Consider the following 23,249-nt stretch of genomic DNA (forward strand, 5'->3'; position numbering starts at 1 on the left):
GAACATTGCATCCTTGGGCCTGGTAGTCGTGTGGCACCCTATAGCAATCCGGTTTCTGAGATCACTCAGTATGTTAACACGTTCACGTGGATGTTGCACTGAAATTTATACAAGAATTAGGAAAATTACAATTAGGACTAATTTTTGCATACATATAGCTAGGCTTATGTATATATGTAGAGAGACATATATTATAGACAAAGCATATACATATATAGCATATATATAAGCATTTATCAATAAAATGATATATATGTATAAAGCAGAACAAAGAAAGTTTTCAGAGTACATGTCAAAAGTCCAATTTCTTCAGTGGCGTGCCAGGCCAGCTTCTACATGCCCACAAGATCTTTGTGAGCGTATCTCCAGTTTCCATGTTCAGTGATTCCTCCCTGCCCATCCCCAAGACCTGGTTGTTAAATATTTACCAGCAGCACATCGTTGACTTTTTCTGTCCCCTTTGTACACACAGACAGATACACAGACACAGAGGCACTCACTAATTTCTCCTCCTTCCCTAGAGAGAATCACTGTTAGGTGATGTACATGTACCAATACAGTTTTTGAATTAATCATTACCGACTACTTGAGCCAAGTGAAAACCTGGTTACAGCACTGGTTCCTCAATGTTAAAAATCAATTTTTCATTCTCTAAAGCCTTTTTATTTTTAAAATTTTGCTTGACTCCTGACTCCTGCCCAGCCACCTTGCTTTCACTTGCATTTTTATGGGCATAGCTGGTGACCATATAATTTGTCATCTAAACCGGGTCACTTCTGAGAATGAAAGGCGCTAATTATTTTTACACAATAGGCGTAAACTAGAAGACGATGTAGCTTCATGTACAGTGAATTTATTAAGGCCCGAAACTGATACTCACACCAACGGGAGAAAATCCTATTTCCCCAAAGACAGGTGCCTGACGCTGTAAGCCAGTCTCACTTAAAGCTGGAACTCAGACATTGGCGGATGCCCAACTTCAACAGAGAGGCTGCCAATTCAATGGAGGCTGAGGTCTGCAGAGCCAACGGCCTGCTTTCCCAGAACGTACATTGGGAGCAGCAGTTCACTGCCAGCCCCAGCTCCAGTGTGGGGAGCTGCAGCCATTTGGGCAGAGGTAATTGCAAAAGATGTTGATTCCTTTGCATCAATTCCCTGGGGGGTAAAACAGGCTTTTAAGTGCATCACACTGATGTTTTCATGCTTAAATAAGCCAATACCATCTTGGCTTTCAGTTGAGAGGAAGGACAAGGTTCCCTCATTTGGCCCCCTTAACAGTCAGTGTGCAGGGGAACTGAGATGTTTTTAGTAATCACTATGTACAGAAGCCTTTGGCACGCATGAGTTCACCGAACCCTTGGAGCAAAACTGCAAAGTGGATATTAACATTCCTAGATGGGGAACCTGAGTGCATTCTGTGTAATTAAGTAACTCCCCCCAAATTCAGACCTAGAATTTAAACTAGATCCTACTACTTTGAATCCAAAGCCACATAACCTGCAATGCTACTTCCTTTCCCAATAAGAAGGAAACAGACATGAAACAGTGACAGACAAGAGAATTTGAGCCTATGTAGGAAGATTGTTGGATTTCTAGTCTTCTTCCTTCAACATCCATCCGATAACACACACAATCCAGACAGTAATGTCTCCTAAAATAACTCAAAATCTTGCTATGCTCGTGGACTTCCTGAAAATTCATTTGAAATAGACCTGGGTGATCTATAGTCATATTCAGATAGCTGGCTTCCACTCTAGGGGGTAGTAATTGATTGCTTCTCCTTGGTTGGTTCTTAGATTACATGGCTCAGGTAGAGTCACTAAGTTTTAAGCTCTGCCTTGTACTCTGACTTAGGATGCTGCCTCAGAGTGATCTCTCTGAATGTGTTGAACTGATTTACAGAGCACATATTTGCTGAGTTGACTAATAGCCTCTTTGTGCCCCATCATGAAAGGACAGACCCTACTTTAATTCTGTTCTTTTCAAAGACCCTACTGTCTTTGAGTTAAGGCTTCATTTGTGGTCACCAGGCCTTTAGGGAGCTCTGTGTTAGTGAAAGAAATGTGATTAAAATCCCCTCTCAGACACAGCTCCTGCCACTCTTGGTAGAGATAATGAGAACTACCCTTTATTGAACCAAGACTTCTATGGTAGTTGGCAATGATGGATCCTCACAGCTATGTTATAAAATAAGGGAGGTATTATTATCCCCATTATTTAGCTAATAAGACTAACTCCCAGAGAAGTTATGTGACTTGCCCAAGATCACACAGGCTGCTAACGGAGTGCCAGAATTTGAACCAAAATCTGGCTGGCTTCAAAAACCCCTGTCTTCCCACTAAAATGTGCTACTGCCTTCCCATACAATACTGAAATCAGCTTAGCTGCGAGGCTTATACAGTCCTATCTTCATGTGCTTCATATACTTTGTTTTCCTTATTTTTTTAGCCCTAAGGGTTTATTCTTCAGCTTAGTGCCATTCAAGTTTATGAAATGTCACTTATCTACCATATGCATTCTAAGAGGTTTCAGACCCATAGAATCTAATGTCGGACATACCATGATCTTTGTTTTCATTCATTTAACAAAACTACTTGCGAGCGCTGGTGGCTCAAGCCTGTAATCAACACTTTGGGAGGCGAGGCGAGGTGGATCACGAGGTCAGAAGGTCGAGACCATCTGGCGAACACGGTGAAACCCGTCTCTACCAAAATAAAAAACTAGCGAGGCCCGAGATGGCTGAGCCTGTGAGTCCCAGTTGGGAGGCTGAGGCAGGAGAATGGTAAACCGGGAGGCGGGCTTGCAGTGAGCTGAGATCCCGACCACTGCACTCCAGACCCGAGGCGGCAGAAGCGAGACTCGATCTCAAAAAAAAAAAACTACTTTTAATGAGGGTCCTTTAATTTCAAGGAATAACTAGTGATATCCAAAAGGAGGTAATGGGGGTGCCACAAAAATGTAGGGTTTCTGATTGTGAATATTTAATGGATTTGGTCATTGGTTTGTTCTAACACATTCATATAGTCTTAAGAGATAATATCTTCTGGAATGAAAACATGCCAGGCAGCCTGGGAAAGCGTTGCCCAAAGTGTGATACCAAGGCCATCTGATCAGTGAGGCCAGGACAATGTCATGAAATGATTGACAGGGCTCACTGAGAGCAAAGCTTTGACAGATTCCTGGGTAAGTAATGCTGCAGTGGCGCTGAAGAAAGAAAAGAAGGGCTCCAGTGACATCAGTAATTTCATTGTACTTTTTATCATTTTTTTCTGAGTTCCACAAGTAATTTATTGAGCATCTACTCTGTGATGGACATTATGAATGCAACAGTGAACCAGGTACAGTCTACTTTGATGTAAGTGCACTTCACTAGACAGCAGAAAAGTAAATAGATAATGCCAAGGCTGGTTTCACCTTATGATTTTCACATAAACAGTTTTAGTTTTATTTTCATTTATTGTTGAAGCTGCAAGTTTGAAAACTTACAAGAAAATCGCAAGGATAATATGAAGAACTTTATCCCTTACATTTAGATTAACCATTTGTTAACATTTTGCCACATAATCTTCATAGTTTTTTTCCTCAAACATTTGAAAATGAATTGTAGATACCATGCCCCTTTAAATTTAAATATTTTTTAAAAACATGACATTGTCTTGTATAACCAAAATACAAGGGTTAAATTCAGAAGTTGTTTCATTAGTTCAGTGTTTTGAATGAAAAATAAGCATGCATACACAAGGCAATGCATATGTCTGTATGCATGTGTGATTTTTTGAGTTTATTAATATTATATAGCATATTATGTGGCAAAATTTTATGGCCGGTAATGCTAAAAAGCCAGATTCAGAAGGTTTACCATCATGATGTATACATTTCTGAGATGATTCAATAGGTGGGTCCCTAACGCAATGTGTACTATAGTATGTCACTAACTTAGTCGCCTTATTACCAGACAATGAAAGTGATTATTTTCTACCTGCTTAAAAGTTTTATAACAACTAGGCCGGGCGCGGTGGCTCATGCCTGTAATCCCAGCACTTTGGGAGGCCGAGGTGGGCAGATCACAAGGTCAGGAGATCAAGACCATCCTGGCTAACACAGTGAAACCCTGTCTCTACAAAAATGTAAAAAATTAGCTGGACGTGGTGGTGGGCGCCTGTAGTCCCAGCTACTTGGGAGGCTGAGGCAAGAGAACGGTGTGAACCCGGGGGACGGAGCTTGCAGTGAGCCGAGATTGCACCACCGCACTCCAGCCTGGGCAACAGAGCGAGACTCCGTCTCAAAAAAAGAAAAAGTTTTATAACAGCTATTAAGATATATTTATCAGTTGAAATGCTTTTTGTGTGAGAATGCATGTCTATTATGTGTGGATATAAATGTGAACCTTCTTAGTTTTTTTAGTTTCTCAGATATACAAGGAGAAAGATACATCAAAACGGCTATGTAAGAATTTTTGACTTTTGGGCGCCGGGCATGGTGGCTCATGCCTGTAATCCCAGCACTTTGGGAGGCTGAGGCAGATGAATCACTTGAGGCCAGGTGTTCCAGACCAGCCTGGCCAACATGGTGAAACCCCATCTCTACTAAAAATACAAAAATTAGCCAGGTATAGTGGCAGGTGCCTATAATCGCAGCTACTCGGGAGGCTGAGAGGACAATCGTCTGAGCCCAGAAGGCGGAGGTTGCAGTGAGCCAAGATTGCGCCACTGAACTCCAGCCTGGGCAACAGAGCAAGACCCCATCTCAAAAAAAAAAAAAAACAATTCTTGACTTTTCCCATTATGCATGGGTCCACATAATCTAGCTCTTTAATATTCCAGTTTTGAATCTTCACCCTCCCCAAAGATTATGTAATACTTAGATAAAACTGAGTGACTTGGTTTCCTTCCCCATGAATGTTAAGATGAACTTTTAATATTGAGAAGAGCAGAAACATCTTTTACGGAAGTGATAGAAAACTGCCTCACCCTACTGATTCCAATACCGATGCAATGGGAGAGCACAGAAGCCTCTTTATGTGCAGTGGCCTGGCAATCCGGCCTCAAAGCAAAAAGCCCCACTCAGGAGTCTCTAAGAAATGCCTCTGTTTTCTTGGTGGTCCGTGGGTGCTGGGTCACAATCAGCTGATCACTCTCAGACCGACCCCCGAATCCCAGGAAAACCTCATAAGTGATGTATTCTGCAGTCTAGTGCATCTTGTAGTAAACAAAAGGCAATTCTGAGCTTCACAATTTCATTAACTCTGAGCTGTTTGAACATAACCCATGTCTAATTCAGCAGAAAGAAACTGATGGAAGACTTTGATGTAATCCTGTCCTTTGACAACAGATCTGCCTTCAACGTTCTAATATTGTTCAGAGCTGTCGTTAAGCAATTGCAGCTACCATCGATGGAGCACTTGGGTGCTGGTGTGCTAAATTTGTTGCTTCTGTAGCTTACAGGACTCCCATGAGAGAAGGGATTTTTTTGATTTTTTGTTTGTTTTCTTTTGAGACAGGGTCTCCCTCTGTTGCCCAGACTGGAGTGCAATGGCATAATCTCAGCTCACTGCAACCTCTGCCTCCCTGGATTCAAGCAATTCTTGTGCCTCAGCCTCCCGAGTAGCTGGGATTACAGGCGCACGCCACCACACCCGGCTAACTTTTGTATTTTTACTAGATACAGGGTTTTGTCACATTGGCCAGGCTGGTCTCGAACTCCTGGCCTCAAGTGATCCACCTGCTTCGGACTCCCAAAGTGCTGGGATTACAGGCGTGAATCACTGTGACTGGCCATGAGAAGGTATTATTATTTTAGTAGACGAGGAAACTGAGGCTTGGTGAGATTGAGTAATTGGTGGAGTCATAAATCAAACTCTTTTTTTTTTTCTTCTGACTCCAAGACTGTTCTCTACAGCTTCCTGAATGGGAGTGAAATGAGTGTGAGGTATAAGGACAGGGAGCATGGAGTAAATCAGCAGACAGGAGTCTGTTGGCTGGCCTCATATGATGTTCCCAAACCCATCATATGTAGGCTCAGCCAGACCCACTGTTCTCCCCCGCCCCCCTTGGCGTCTTAGCCTTTTCATACTCTTGCTGGAGAGTCATGGAGAACAAACGTATGCTGGACAATATACATTTTCTTATTTAATCAGCAATGGGAAGCATGATGTAGTATTCTCTATATTTTAAAGATAAGGAAACAGAAGCTCAGAGAGGTTTTAAATAAGAGCCCTGGCTGGGCACCGTGGCTCATGCCTGTTATCCCGGCTCTTTGGGAGGCCGAGGCAGGTGGACCACCTGAGGTCAGGAAAGAAGAAAGAAAGAGAGAGAGAGAGGGAGGGAGGGAAAGAGAGAGAGAAAGAAAGGAAAGAAAAGAAAAGAAAAGAAAGAAGAAAGAAGGAAGGAAGAAAGGAAGGAAGGTTTGATTTTCAGGGCTTTTTTTTTTTTTTTTTTTTTTGAGATGGCCCCAGTGCTCACGTTTGTTTTTCTTTCTTTCTTTCTTTCTTTTCTTTCTTTCTTTTCTTTCTTTCTTTCTTTTTCTTTTCTTTCTTTCTTTTCTTTCTTTCTTTTTCTTTCTTTCTTTCTTTCTCTTTCTTCCTTTCTTTTTCCTTATTGAGTTCTTGCTTACTGATTTTTATCCCATCTTATATTTTCATGTCTTCATTTGTCTTGATAGTTTACCAGGGATTCAGATGAACACAAGATTAAGGAATCTTTGCTTTAGAAAGGACTTTAGTCGTTAAAATATGCCTAGTTCTTGGGGAATGTGCCTTTTCTTGGCCTATGCCAGTGCTTCTCAAACTTGAATGTGTATATGAATCGTTTGTGAGGGTCTCAGGAAAGTCCGACTCTGTTGGTGCTGCCTGCGATGCTGCATTTTCTAACGAACGCCCTTGTGATGCAGAGGACCACACATAACCCTGTCTCCTTACACCTTTAAGAATCCCCTTATTTTGCAGATATTGTGGAGCCTTAACAGCGTGTGTGGCATTCACTGGTTGTTGGAAGAATTCAGTTCCTGGTGGTTACAGGACTGAGAGCTCTGCTCTCTCGATGGCTGTTGACTCAGGGCTTTTCTCAGCTCCTAGAGAGCACACACCACTCCCTGCAAAGGAGTCCTCTCTGCCACGTAGCAGCTCACCTCTTCCAAGCCAGCAAGAGCACCTCTCCCTTCATCCTGCTGAGCCTGAGTCTTCTATAACACAGCATAATCACAGGCGTGATATCCCATCACATTCCCAGGTCCTGTTCATCTTCAAGGAGAGGAAATTATGCTGGGGGATACACCAGGGGTTGGGAATCTTCGAGGGCCTCTTAGAAGCCTGTCTGCCAGAGAAGAATTCCGATAGGAATTTGTGATCAAAGAAAGGATGTCTGCAAGGGGAGCCCACTGCCTCTGACAGAGAATGAGATCATTGGTTATCATCCTGACCGGCAGGCGTAAGAGAGTGCTGCAGGAGTGCGGAGGGGCTGCCTGACCCAGGCTGGGCATCAGTGAAGGGTTCCTAAGGAGGTGACTCTGAGTCCAACATTGACAGGTGGGGCACTGAAGGTCTTCCAGCAGAGGAAACAGTTCATGGGGAAGCAAGATGGCAGCAGCGTCAGGTGTGCTCAGAAGGAGCAATGGTCTGGGGTCACCGATGGGCACCCGGGGCCCTCTCTAGCCTGTGTCCCCTGGCTGCAGGAGGCCCAGTCGTAGACCAGCAACCACAGTGATGACTGACTATGGGGCTTTCAACAGAAAGGAATGGGACTTTCCTAACCGTTCCATGTACTCCCAGAAAGGGTTTGACTGAAATCAAAGGAAAAGGGAGAATTTCCAGGAGTTCTTTTAGGAAGCGGTGGGCCTGGTCATGAGAGCTCCATTCTTGGACGTGCCAGGGCCGCTGTCTCTACTCACCGCTAGACAGCCGGGTGATGGTGAAGCCGATTTACATCTCTGCCCTTGGTTTGCTCAACTATAAAAAAGGAGGAAATCCTGCCCGTCTGTTAAGGCTTTCGTGGAGATGAAAGGCGCTAACATGAGTGTCTATGATGCTTTGTCAACTCCAAACATCCCATCAGTACATGGCGTCGTTTGCTAGAAAACTCTTTATCCGTTATTTTTTTCTCTTGTTCAGACGTAGTGCTTCGTTAAGTGGGAAAAGGGAGCCAAGAGTTTGGTTCTTAAGAACATTCCTGCAACAGAGATTCCTCTGAGGCATTGATCTTAAGAGCTGAGAGCAAACATCACAGGCAGCACTGCAACTGGTTGCTGTACAGTTTGATTACTACAGAGAGAATCAATCATTTCAGAGATGAGAAAACAGGCAAAAAGAGCATTATTTTCTAAACTCATTAGCAGAGTAGTCATTGTCTTCTGATTCTGAGTCTCATTTTCTTCACACCTCCCCACACTGACAGAAAGTCAGTATAATTCACTCTCCTCAACTTCTGGAATCAAATACAAATCAAATGCTGGTTATGGTTTGTTTTTTTTTCTTTTTTGATTTTTGTCTTGGTTTTTGTTCATTTATTTTTCTTTTTCATACCTTTTATAAAAGAAACAAGATTTTCACACATGCTCTCCTTCTGAGAGCCACGTTTGAATTACAATTTGAATTTGGGACACAGAAAAACGGCCCAAGTGCCTTTGGCAGAGGCAGCGTAAGATCGTCTAAGGAGTGAGCATAGGTAAAGAAGAGAAGGGAACCTGATATAGGGCCCCAGAACACTTCCGGAAGCCTCCATTTCATTGTTCTCTGTAAGTTTAAACATGGCAAAATTTCCATCAAGATAGAATAGATAAATGAAGGGAAACCACGAGAATATCAGCTACAGTACTGTGTGGAGAAGCCTCTAGCTGTCACAGTAAGTAACCACCTCCACCCTCCTGTCTTCAGGCTTACCTGGGCACTGCTTGAGAGAAAGGACCGTGTCTTATTCACCACTGTGTCCCCACCTCTGGCACACAGGCGAGCACCAAGGGGTGCTGGTACACGCATGCTGAATGAGTGTTGACTGAAATTCCATAATGTTCCGGAGACTGAACTGCTCTTACTTTGGGTCATGCCAGGCATGGTTCTTCCTTTGGGCAATGCATTGGCATTCCATTTTGAAAACCCTGACATTTCTAGGGTGGGGATGTGCCTTTTTCAAGTTCCATGCTCTTTGGAGCACTCTTCGATGAGCCATCAGCAAGACAGAGCAGCCAGGGTGAGCGTTGGGTCCAAGTGGTTCATCAAAAGTACTCTTTCAGAGCCTGCCAGAGCCTGCAAGGGGCTTATGAAGGGGAAAATAAAAGACTCTGGTTAGATGGAGGTTAACAAATAAAGGAAGCAAAGGTTGGAAAGCTTGCAATAAATCTTCCACAGTTTTTCTCAAGATTCCTGTGTGACTGAACAATAAAACTGGCAGGCAGAGGCAGACAGCAAAGGAGGCTCTCGGTTCACTGAATGCAACTAATGTGGGTTAAGCAAACCCCTGTCCCGGGTCCTCTGCTGGATGCATGGCCGGCATTATCTCATTCAATCCCCAGTCAACCCTATGAAAGAGACGCCGTGATCCTCATTTCTCCAGATGGGTCGAGAAGGTGGCATAAGAGACTCACAGTCCAGCGGCTGGAAAGGGGCACAGTGGGGCTATCAGCTCAGGCCAGCCAGACCCCAAAACCCAAGCCTTCCAGCTAGCACATGCCAGGGAGGCCAGAGAGATTTCAAGTGGGGATTCTCAGAAGCAAACGAAAGACGAGAGTCTGAGGAAGGTGTTTTGAAATGTTGATTTTACTATTCAGGTATGCCGTTGAAAAGGTTGGTTGTTACGCACCGTTCCAGAGGAGAGGAGGGGGCATGCCACACCTTACAGGGCCACCCACAGGGGAAGCACCAGGGTGGGTCAGGAGGCAGGGGAGTGGGAAGAAAATGTGGGCAATAGCCTTTGGAGGGTTTCAGTGGGGAGGAGCAGGTGAGGTAGGATAAACAGGCTTAGGACTGGCTAGTGTGAATAATGTCAGTGAGCTCTGCGGTGTAAGGGTGATCTGTAGTTGCTCTGTACTTGGCCCTGGTATGTTTACAGCAAGGGAATAATGGCCCAAAGTGAAACTGCTTAATTAAGGGAGTTGAGGGTGGTTATAAGCATGGGCTTGGTTAATTTGCATATGGAAGGCAAACTGGCCAGCCCTGGGAGAGCCAGTCTCTCCAGGGTCAGCAAGGCCCCAGATGTCAAAATACCAGACACACATGGTAGATACAGAAGAGCAACACTCAACAAGGCAGGCAGGTTGACACACAGACCTTCCAAAGTGGCTTAAGAATGGCACTCCTGGGTCTTCTCTAACTTCTGGAAGCAGACAGTGGAACTTCATCACACCAGGAGAGACCTCACCATTGAATTTTCATCATTTGGAGAAGCCAGGATGGGCATTCTTTTCAGCATCATGACAGCAAGTAATTGTGGATTCAATGACCCAAGTGGGTCAACTAATTGGAATTTAATGAGATCAATCAGAATAAGCTCTGTAGTTCCTGTATCAGAAATGTCAAGACATTGTTTGCTAAGATGAAGACGTACATGTAAAGTGTGTGTCTGTCCATGGACACACACATGTACTGTGCACACACAAATCAGGCTTGCAGAGAAACAGAAGGCAGTTGACCAGCCAGGTTGCTAGAAAACTATGATATGGCAAGAAACTGAAGGAATTTTTTCCTAAGTGTGTGTGTGTGTGTGTGTGTGTGTGTGTGTGTATGTATGTGTGTGTGTTGCTGTTTGGATTTCTTATGGATAGTAACTGAATCTGCCTTCTCTCTCACTTGTCCTTAACATTATTTGTCAGTGTGGTTAAAGGTAAGGAATGAGAACAAGAATCAGATAAACCCTTCAGCATTTCTTAGAATAAAGATAAAGTCAGCCGGGCGCAGTGGCTCACACCTGTAATCCCAGTATTTTGGGAAGCCGAGGCAGGAAGATCACGGGGTCAGGAGTTCAAGACCATCCTGGCCAACATGGTGAAACCTCGTCTCTACTAAAAATACAAAAATATTAGCTAGGTGTGGTGGTGGGCGCCTGCAATCCCAGCTACTCAGGAGACTGAGGCAGGAGAATTGCTTGAACCTGGGAGGCGGACATTGCAGTGAGCCAAGATCGCGCCACTGTACTCCAGCCCGGGTGACAGATCAAGACTGCGTCTTGGGAGAAAAAAAAAAAAAGAATAAAGATAAAGTTTATATCAAGGCCTACATGGTGATGCAGGTTCTGTTCTCTCCTTCTGTTACAGGAAAGGGGTCCCAATCCAGACCCCGAGAGAGGTAAAGGAAACAGGACGAGTCCACAGTACACAGCTAAAGCTAGTTTATGAAGAAAGTTAACTGGTAAAGCTACAGCTACTCTGTAAGCAGGGTAAAATGTTCCCAAAGTAAGATGAGGAACGCGTCCACCCTAGGTGCAATACTTGTTTATATACAGGATAAAAAAAGATCATGGGGAGATGTACCCTGCTACAAGGGTTTGTAATAAAGAATTAGTTTTCTTAATTACTACATTAATTACTATATTTTGCAAGAATTGATATTATTATCTTTAAAACAAAATTAGGAATGCTTCTGTTCTCAAGGTATCAGGATATCAGGACACTCCCAATCTGGGTTTGTTTAGTAAATGTATTAATTTGTTCCTTTAACCGTAAACATCTACGGGCTAGAAATACCGAACTTTCTGGAAATGCAGCCCAGAAAGTCCCAGCCTCATGTTCCTAGTCCTCACTCAAGATGGAGTTGCTCTGATTCAAACGCCTCTGACACTTCATTTCTCCACATCTAACGCTACACTCTATCCAGTTGCCTAAAATGGCCTTTGCTCCTTTACCCAGCAACCTCTCAGGCATTCTTCAGCACTCAGTTCTAGCATCTTTCCCTCAAGAATGCATTGCTTGTCTGGGCATGGTGGCTAACACCTGTAATCCCAGCACTTTGGGAGGCCAAGGCAGGTGGATCACCTGAGGTTAGGAGTTCAAGACTAGACTGGCCAACATGATAAAACCCCATCTCTACTAAAAAATACAAAAATTAGCTGGGCATGGTGGCAGGGGCCTGTAATCCCAGCTACTTGGGAGGCTGAGGCAGGGAGAATCACTTGAACCCGGGAGGCAGAGGTTGCAGTGAGCCAAGATCGTACCACTGCACTCCAGCCTGGGTGACAGAGCAAGACTCCGTAGTCTCAAAAAAAAAAAAAAAAAAAACATTTCTTGATCCCCCCCATCCAGGTCAATCCCCCCAACCTATGCTCTCACAACACGAAGTACTTCTCCTTCCTAACACCAGTCACTGCTGAATTTCACATTTCTTTGTGCAACAATTTGTTTGATGACTACCTCTCTCTCAAGGCTGTGACTTCTACATATGGGTAAGAACTGGAACTGTTTTTATTCACCAGAGTAGCTCCAGTTCCTAACATGTAGTAGGTCCTAAATAGATATTTGTTTTGTTTTGTTTTTGAGACAGAGTCTCGCTCTGTCGCCCAGGCTGGAGTGCAGTGGTGCCATCTCGGCTCACTGCAAGCTCCGCCTCCCAGGTTCATGCCATTCTCCTGCCTCAGCGTCCCAAGTAGCTAGGGCTACAGGCGCCCACCACCACGCCCGGCTAATTTTGTGTATTTTTAGTAGAGACGGGTTTTCACCATGTTAGCCAGGATGGTCTTGATCTCCTGACCTCGTGATCCGCCCACCTCGGCCTCCCAAAGTGCTGGGATTACAGGCATGAGCCACCGCGCCTGGCCACAGATATTTGTTAAATGAATGGGTGGACGAGTGAATGTAGATTCTCTTCCTAAACCCACCTCTCCACAGCTGCTCATTCTTGAGCAAATTATTCCCCTCTCTGAGCTTCCTCTTCCTCGTCCCTAGCATGGGAGGGTTGGCTGAGATGATTTCTAAAGCCCTTCCTGCTCCCATCCTGTTCACGGCTGTTTAAAGGCTTTTGGTGTCCTGTGGGGAGACATGTTATCTCCGAGGGAGGTCTACATCCTCCTCACAGTCAGGAGAAAGTGGCTTCTTTAAGATTAACTTGGAATTGCAGCTACTCATTCCCTCCCTCCCACCTCTGCCTTTTTTTTTTTTTTTTTAACCTTCCAAGTAGCTGGGACTACAGGTATATGCCATCTAATTTTTGTATTTTTTGTAGTGATGGGATTTCAGCGTGCTGCCTAGTCTGGTCTCAAACTCCTGGGCTCAAGTGATCCCCCCACCTCCACCTCCCGAAGTGCTGGGATTACAAGCACGAGCCACTATGCCCAGCCTTCGCCTTCATTTTTTATTGTGGTTGTTATTGTTGTTTGTTTGTTTCTGAGATGGAGTTTTGTTCTTGACGCCCAGGCTAGAGTGAAATGGTGCAATCTCGGCTCACCACAACCTCCGCCTCCTGGGTTCAATCGATTCTCCTGCCTCAGCGTCCCGAGTAGCTGGGATTACAGGCATGCGCCACCACACCCGGATAATTTTGTATTTTTAGTAAAGAAACGTTTTCTCCGTATTGGTCAGGCTGATCTCGAACTCTCGACCTCAGGCGATCCACCTGCCTCGGCCTCCCAAAGTGCTGGGATTATAGATGTGAGCCACCACACCCAGCCTCACCTGTGTGTCATCACCAGCTTTGGAGAAATTTGAATTTTGTCTCTGAAATTTACCAGCTCTGAGACTGTGGTTAACTAATCATGTAAACTCTTTGAGTCTTGTCTGCAAAATGAATATACGAACAAAATGAATATACAAACAAAATGAACAGAAATAGATGAGTTGATACAGACCGCATGATGCTAGGGTGAAGGTGAAATGCAAACACATGTGTAACATCCTTAGCATAGTGCCTGGTACCTACTTGGTGCTGAATCGATGCTACTTTTCTTTCTTCTCCTTCCACATGCATGATGGAACAATAATTAATATAGGAATGGAAGGCTGGGATTGTTGGCATATTCAGGTCATGGCAATATTATACATTGTTATGTTCCCTAACACTTTACCAGACAATGTTGTGAGCTATCCAGAAAAGAGATTAATTATCCCCATTTCATAGATGAGAAAAGTAAAGCCTAGAAAGTTAAAATGGCTTGCCCAGGATCACAGTGAATTAGTGGCAGAGCAGGTGGTTTACGTCTCACACTCCTGGTGCCCATTTCTCTCTGTGTTCTTTTCAACGTCTCTCCAACTTTCGGCTTCAGTTTATTTAACAGTCAACCCATTTCAAAGAACGTTGGCTCTGTGAATGGTTTAAATAACACAGACATTCCCCATAGATATTACTCATACCACGCCTGAGAATCTCTTCTATTTTCCTCCAGATGTGCAAAACCACATTTGGAAGATTGAAGAAGCTGTACCTCTCTAGGTAGACTAATTCTGCAGGAAGAATTACAGCTGATAAATTCTTGGCTTGTCTTGCTGACAGTTCCCTGCTTCGCTGGCAGAGGAAGCGGCAAGAACTGCCATTCTGGACTCAATTTAGACTATTAAGGGACAACTGACTGGTTGTCTGGAGATGACGAGGAAATGAAAGAAACAGGTCAGCGTGGAATCTGCAGGGGGTGAAGGCAGGAAGCCCCGGGCACTAAACTTTGATAATGCGGCTGTCAAATGGGAAGTGAGATATGGACTTGATCCCGGGAACTGACTCTTCAAAAGCAAAACACCTCAAGTTGGATAACAGGACCCTCAAAATGAGTCTGACAATATGATTCAAAATATTCTTAGCCAGAGATAAAAGAAGATAGTTTAAGCAATGAATGTGGGCTGCACAGATACAACCTATGTTTTAGGTTGGGTCCTTTTGAATGCAAGTAACAAATTCACTTTGAGTTAACTGAAAAAATCAAATAAAGGGGAATGCATTTAAAGGATTCTGGGATAAATTTAAAAAGCCAAGGGCAGCTAAGCCTGTGTAACTTGTTATGAATTTCAAGCATCAAACTCAGATATATGAGAATATTGCATGACTTCCTTTGATTAAAATCAACTTACATCTGGGTTTGATTCTCTCATTTTGCCAGGCTGGAGGGACACAAAATTTTGATTGTTTTGGAGACATCCTCACCCAACTTCATCCAAGGGGCTACCAGAGAGCAGAGGAAGCCTCTCCAGCATTTGGTCAGCAGTCCAGAGTGCCCATGCATTGTTCCGTTTCTCCTGCTGTTTTAGTCTGCATTTCGGATCTAGCAACTCGACTACTTTCCTTGCTATATGAGAAAGGATTCTATATCACCAAATGTGAAAGTTAAAAACAAAATAGCAGTGACTCAACTAAGATAGAAGTTTACTTCCCAGGCCAGGCACAGTGGCTCACGCCTGTAATCCCAGCGCTTTGGGAGGCTGAGGCGGGCAGATCACTTGAGGTCAGGAGTTCAAGACCAGCCTGACCAACATGGTGAAACCCCGTTTCTACTAAAAATACAAAAATTAGCCGGGCGTGGTGGCGGGTGCCTGTAATCCCAGCTACTTGGGAGGCTGAGGCAGGAGAATTGCTTGAACCCGGGAGGCGGAGGTTGCAGTGAGCTGAGATCTCGCCGCTGCACTCTAGCCTGGGTGACAGAGTGAGACTCCATTTCAAAAAAAAAAAAAAAATCTAGAGGTAGACCATACAGGACTGGGACAGTGACTACGAGATTATTAGAAATGAGCTCCTTTTATGTCACCACCTCCAGCCTCAGAATTCTGCTTCAAGATCCAAGATAGTTTAAAGACCTTGAACTATAGACCAAATAGAAAAAGAAAAGAAGAATGACACTATCAATAAACCTAGTAAGTACTATGGACCAGAGACTGTCCTAAGTGCTTTACATATTATTTCATTACTTCTTCTAGCAACCCAGTGAGGCAGGTTCTATTATTATCCCATTTAAGAATTGGAAATTGAACCACAGAGAGGTTGGGTGACTTGCTCAAGGTCACACAGCTTCTAAGTGGCAGACCTGGAATTTAAACTCAGTCATTCTGGCTCTGGAGTCTATAGCCTTAGATATCCCTCCTTTGAAAGGAGATGTCCCCAGAGTGATATGTAGCACATTTGCTTAGCTCGGAGAAACTGTGTATAAAATGGACAATGGCCAGACCATATCTGACAATGGAACTCTAACCCGCAACCTCTGTAGCAACCAACCAAACCACAACGTCTTCAACAATGGGCCTAGTATTGTCAGAGCTTGGTCAAAGACTGTCAACTGTCCTACTTTTTGTCCACTGCTTCCAACACAGGCCCAACCAGAGAAATCCAAACATCCTCCCCAAACCAGTCACGCACAATGTCCCATTTCTAGTTAGCCCACCTCCAGCTTCCCCAGGCCAAAAACCTCCAATCAGAGCACTCCTGAAGCCTTCCCCTTTTTTTCATGAAAAGCTTTCCCACTCTTCAGCCTGCCTTTAAGTCCCTGCCAAATGCACGTGGTGGTGACTGCTTTCATTGCTGTAGCAAGCTCTGAAGAAACAGCCAGTTTGCTCCCGCTTTGGGTAGCTTTCACTTATTCCCACACATCTCATTGGCTCGAACTTGGTCACATAACCAAACCTTGCTAAAAGGAGGCTGGGAAATGTAGTCTTTTACAGAGGTGGCCAGCTAAAGATTTGGCATTCTTTTACTACAAAACAAAAGAAGAAGGAAAGAATGAAAATTGGGAAGGAGCTAGCAGTGTTGGTCATACCCACCATCCCCTGGGCATAGGGACCTTTGGCAAAGCATGCCAGTCAGGCCCTGCTTTCTCAGACCCAGGAGGCAGCCTTCCCCTCCCAGGTGCAGCCCCATCCTCAGACACTACTCTAGAGTGTTGTACGAGGTGCTGCTCTTCCTGCGAAGGAGTCTGGCTCTGTCGCCCGGGCTGGAGTGCAGTGGTGCTATCTTGGCTCACTGCAAACTCCGCCTTACGGGTTCAAGCGATTCTCCTGCCTCAGCCTCCCGAGTAGCTGAGATTACAGGCGCCCACCACTGCACCCAGCTAATTTTTGTACTTTTAGTAAACACAGGGTTTCACCGTGTTGGCCAGGCTGGTCTCAAACTCCTGACCTTAAGTGATCTGCCACTTAAGGCCCACCTAGGCCTCCCAAAGTGCTGGGATTACAGGCATGAGCCATGTAATCTCTGTTCTTTACCTAGTCTGTTTCCTCCCAACACACTCATGGTCTCAGAGGCATTCTCCATCTTCTTTCACCCTCTGAGACATGTGGTACTACTCTTTAATTACTTTAAGGCTTGGGGGAAAAACAAGGGTAATAAAAATGACTTGCACTTACTAGTTCCCTTATGATATGATTATAATGGTTCTAAGAACTTTATGTTTTTAATCAATTTAATGGTCACAACAACCCTATAAGATAGGCAGCATCATCCCTGTTACATCTATGAGCAAACAGAGTGGCTAAGCAGCTTTCTCAGGGTCTCATAGCCTGGTTCGCTGTCTCCACTTCACTTGACACGTCCGTTCATTCTCCTTTCAACAATTCATTTTGTACAATCCAGTCACATTCCACTTCACACCTTCTGAGCTCATACTCTCCCCATTCTGATGACCAGCCCAGACCAAAAATGCCAATTCAGTCTCAGCTCCAAATTGCTGGGAGAAAGAGTCTGATTCCTCATGTATCCATCCCTTGCCTACCAAACTTTGGTCAAAGAGCATGATGATGTTACACAAACTCTAAATCTAGCAGTGGGCTCTCAGAAAAAGGGAGTGACCCCAGAGAGTGTCTCCTAAACTCTGTTCTTTAAGCATTTGTAAAGAATACGATGGGACTCATAACCAAAAAGAAAAACCAACAAAGAATTATATGAACCCAAAAGAATGTGGCTTGGAAGAGCAGAGGCTGACAAAGTTGTAAATAACAGCACCAACGAGCAAAGGAAGGTACACGTCTTTGGGCAAATGTTAGAATGTTAAAACTTAAAAGGCAGAAAAATAAATGACTCAATTCCTACTTTGCTTCACTGCCAAAGGGAACAATTCCTAACTATAAATGGTAGAAAAGTTATCTTTAAGAGGACACTTCCCTAAAGATGGAAGATAATAATAAGAGAATGTTTAATATGCTTTAAATGAATTCAAATTCCCAGGACCAGAATAATTACATCTCAGGGCACAGAATGTATTAATAAAATGCATGCATGTTGATGAAGTCATCATTACTACTCATTAAGAAATGATGGAGAAGGAGAGTTAGGCTGGAAGACTAGAGTAAGGTAAATATTGATTTGTTTTACCAACAAGGAAAAAAGGAGGGATTCTAGATATGTATTAAGTTTGAAATGAGGGGGGAAAAACTGAAGGAATTATCATTAAAAAGATAGCTTATAAATATTTATAACTTAAAAAGATAATTATGAGGAGTTAGCAAAAGTTTATTTGAGTAATTAACTCATTCATGAAACATTTGTTGAGTGTACAGTATATCCTAGATATAGAGGTAATAAAAAATTTATAAGATTTAGCTTTGCCATCCATCTAGTATAGCCTTTACTAACAAAAGGTCAGGACAAACTTAGTGTCACTTTCTTTTCTGTTGCTTTTGCCGACTGAATAGAACATTGGGATGCGTTTAGACTTCAGCAAGCTCTGTGAGATAGACTCTAATAGCTTATGGACCAGATGGAGATATATGGACTGGCTGGTAGTTGTTAGATTTTGACTCAGCTGGATAGATCACCATAGACAGAGGTTATTGTCTAATTGTCAGCCTTACCATAGTTTGCACTTCTTTATGAGCCAGGCATATTGTTCCCCAAACAGTGAGAAAGATTGAGCTGAAAGACTGTGCAAATTCCCATCACCAAAGTTGGACAGCTATGGCAGAAACTGATCTGGCAATAGAGGCTTGCAATGGGGTTTGAAAGAAGCTAAATAACAGCACCTCTTTTTCCAACTTAATTTACCAAAGGGTGAGAGATATAAAAATAACAAGTAAAGGGAAAACCAAAATTCTGCCTTTATTACCAGGAGTTGCTATTGATAAGTGTAACACATCTTCAGGCCAGGAGAATCTTTAGTACTAGAATTAAGCATATATATCCACCATGTCACAGGAAGTGTTGAATCATGTCCAGATTGCCCATGTGACAACAGACCCTATTTCATGTTTGGCATGATCCCAAGAAAAAAACAGAGCAGGAAGTCACTGGCTGATGCATACCCAGTCTCTTCTCCAAAAATCACAAATCAGATAAACAAAAATAATTAAGTACAGGTATGTTTCACTAGTTGAGCTCCCTCCACAAAGAGCCATCAGGAGTAAAGAAGAGGCACGTCTTTCTTAACAATGAGCTCCAGAATGGACACATGGGTGTTCCATATCCAAAAGACACAGTATCTTACTGCCAAAGCTGGAAGCAGTTGGCTCTAGGATAAGGCCAGTAGTGTAGAGTGTCAAGGGCCCAGGTAGTGAGCAACACTAAGGGATAAGACTGACTACCAAAAATTTGAGGAAGAAATTGTACCAATTCCCTGTAATCTCTTTCAGAAGATAGAAACAGAGGGAATACTTTCCACATCATTCTATGAGGCAAGCATTATCCTAATACCAAAACCAGAAAAAGCCATTATAAGAAAATAAAACTATGTAACAATATCTTCCATGAACATAAATGCAAAAATCCTGAACAAAATATTGGCAAATCAAATTCACCAATGCATAAAAAGAATTGTACACCATCAAGTAAGGTTTATCCCAGCTGTGCAAAGCTGATTCAACATTTGAAATGAACTAATGTAATCCATTACATCAATAAGCCAAGGAAGAAAGATTACATGATCATATAAGTAGATGAATAACAGGCATTTGACAGAATCAAAAAGTCAATCACGATTAAAACTCAGTAAAGTATGAATAGAGATGAATTTTCTCAACTTGATAAATAATACAAAAAACCTGCAGCTAATATCACATGTAGTGGTGAGAAATTTAAAGCTCTTTCACTAAAATCAGGAAGGATATCTCCTGTACTACTTTTCAGCATCATACTGGCATTACTAGTGAATGTACTAAGACAAGAAAAGGAACGAAGAGTACACAGATGGAGAAGGAAGAAATAAAATTGTTTTTGTTCACAGATGACATGATTGTGTAGAAAATCTGAAAGAACTGAAAAAAAACTCATGGAACTAATAAGTAATTAGAGCAAGGTTGCAGGATGCCAGGTTAATGTATAAACATCAATTGCTTTCTTGCATATCAGTAATGAACAAGTGGGATTTTAAATTAAAAACACAAGACTATCCACATTAATACCTTTAAAAATGAAATAGGTAAAAATCTAACAAAATATGCATAAGATCTGTATAAGGAAAACTATAATGATGAATGACATCAAAGAACTAAATAAATGGAGAGATATGTACATGGATAGGAAGATAATGTTATCAAGATATCAGGCCTTCCTAACTTTATCTGTAGATTCAATGCAGTTCAAATTCAAATCCCAGCAAGTTTATTATGTGAATATTGGCAAATTGATTCTAAAGTTTATATGTGGAGCAAAAGGTCCAGAATAGCCAACATGATATTGAAAGACAAAAATGAAGTTGGAAGACTGACACTATCTGACTTGAAGGACTTATTATAAAGTGATAGTAAGACACTGTGGAATTGGTGAAAGAACGACTATATCAGTGGAACAGAATAGAAAGCCCAGAAATAAACGCATACAAATATAGTCAGCTGATCTTTGACAAAGGAGCAAAGACAATACAATGGAACAAAAATAGTCTTTTCAACAAATGTTACTGAAACAACTGGACACCCACATGCAAAAAATACATCTAGAGATAGACTTATACCCTTCACAAAAATTAACTCAAAGTGGGTCATAGACCTAAATGCAAAACCCAGAACTATGGAACTCCCAGAAGATAACATAAGAGAAAACCTAGATGATCTTGGGTATAGTAATGACTTTTAGATACGACACCAAAGGCACGATCTGTGGAAGAAATAACTAATAGGCTAGACTTCATTAAAATAGAAAACTTCTGCTCTGTGAAAGACAATATCAAGAGAATGAGAAGACAAGCCACAGACTAGAAGAATATATTTGCAAAAGACACATCTGATAAGAAACAGCTAACCATAGTATAAAAAGTATACTTAAAACTCAGCAATAAGAAAAAATGCAGCCAGCTAGTAAATGTGTCAAAGACTTTAACAGACATCTCACCAAAGATATGCAGATGGTAAATAAACATATAAAAAGATGCTCTACGTCATATACCATCAGAGAAATGCAAATTAAAACATGCCACTACACAGCTATTAGAATGGCCAAAATCTGGAACATTGGCAAGGATAAGGTGCAATAGGAACTCTCATTTATTTCTTCTGGAATGCAAAATGGTACAGCCACTATGATTTGACAGTTTGACAGCCTCTTATAAAACTAAACACACTCTTATCATATGATCCAGCAATTACACTCCTTGATATTTACCCAAGGGAGTTGAAAACTTATGTCCACGAAAACCTGCTTGTGGATGTTTATAACAGTTTTATTCAAAATTGCCAAAACTTGGAATCAACCAAGATATCCTTCAGTAGGTAAATGGATACATAAACTGTGGTACATCCTGACAATGGGATATTATTCAGCTCTGAAAAGAAATGAGCTATTAAGCCATGAAAAGGCACGGACGAACCTTAAATGCACATTTTACTAAGTAAAAGATGCCAGTCTGAAAAGCCAATGCACTGTATGATTTCAACTATATGGCATTCTGGAAAAGGCAAAACTGTGGAGATAATAAAACGATCAGGGGTTGTCAGGGGTTGGGGAGGGAGCCTTGGGGACTAAGGGACTAAGTCCCTTGGGGACTAAGGAGCCTTGGGGACTACACAGAGGAATTTTAGAGCAGTGGAAATACTCTGTATGATACTATAATGGTGGATACATGTCATTATACATTTTTCCAGACCCACAGAATGGACCACACCAAGAGTAAACTCTTAACTATGCACTTTGGGTGATTATGACACGTTAATGTTGGTTCATCAATTGTAACCAATGGACCACTGTGGTGGACTGTGCTGATAGAAAGTCTACACGTGGCCAGGTGTCGTAGCTCATGCCTGTAATCCCAGCACTTTGGGAGGCTGAGGTGGGTGGATCATGATCAGGAGGTCAGCAGTTCAAGACCAGTCTGGCCACGATGGTGAAACCCCATCTCTACTAAAAGTACAAAAAAAAAATTAGCCAGGCGTGGTGGCATGTACCTGTAGTCTCAGCTACTCAGGAGGCTAAGGCAAGAGAATTGCTTGAACCCTGGAGGCAGAGGTTGCAGTGAGCCGAGATCACGCCACTGCACTTCAGCCTGGGCAACAGAGCAAGACTGTGTCTCAAAAAAAAAAGCAAAAACAAAAACAAAAAACAAACAAAAAAAAAAACAAAGGCTACACCTACATGTGTCAGGGAAGGCGGCATATGGAAACTCTCGGTATCTTCGTCTCTCAATTTCGCTGTGAACCTAAAACTGCTCTTAAAAAGTAAAGACTTTAAAAAAGAAGAAATCAGAATGAGTCACGGGTCAAACCTCAGTTATGAGGTTCCAATCTTGGCAAAAGGAAATGGCAAGAATGAGTACTATTGTTAAATTTGTCAAGAGTTGGTGATTCAGGGTAAATTCCCTGGTCCAGGGTCAGAGGCTTTCAGAAGTAAGAGAAACCTAGTGAGAATTTCTGGAATAGTGTTTCTCAGTTCCTCTGCATTTCCAGACCAGCTCACAGGCATCTGTTGCAGGCAAGGCACCAGTCAGGTTATCTATATCTAGCTTGATAATGAATAGCTTGAGACGTATGTCCAGGCTCAACAATCAGTACACTGCCTTGTTCTTTATCCCATCAATATCGGAAGATTCCCATTCACACTTATAAGAACACTTAGATAATTATTGATATTCAAATAAAACATTGATGCAGAAAGAATAGATTTATCACTGAAGATTATTGTCCATATTTCATTAGACATAAACACAGCATGTGCAAAGATTTAGCTTTCAGCTAATCTTTCAACTTGAAAGATGAATATCAGTCAATTTTTTGGTTGAATATGTCTCTGGAAAATATTTTTACATGATCTGTGGCAGTATCTGGATGTGATTTTTCAAACATCATCAATAATATATCATTAGTTTCTTTCACTGACAAAGGAAGAAAATTATCAGCTGCAATGATTGACAAATTTCTTCACAGCTTGGTCTTCTTAAGACATTCTAATATTGTGTCCTGAGTATTATAAATTATACTCCTTTAGCTCTGAAATGATAGATTCAGTTTAT

Source organism: Papio anubis, chromosome 16 (assembly GCF_008728515.1).
Source record: "Papio anubis isolate 15944 chromosome 16, Panubis1.0, whole genome shotgun sequence".
NCBI classification, from domain to species: Eukaryota; Metazoa; Chordata; class Mammalia; order Primates; family Cercopithecidae; genus Papio; species Papio anubis.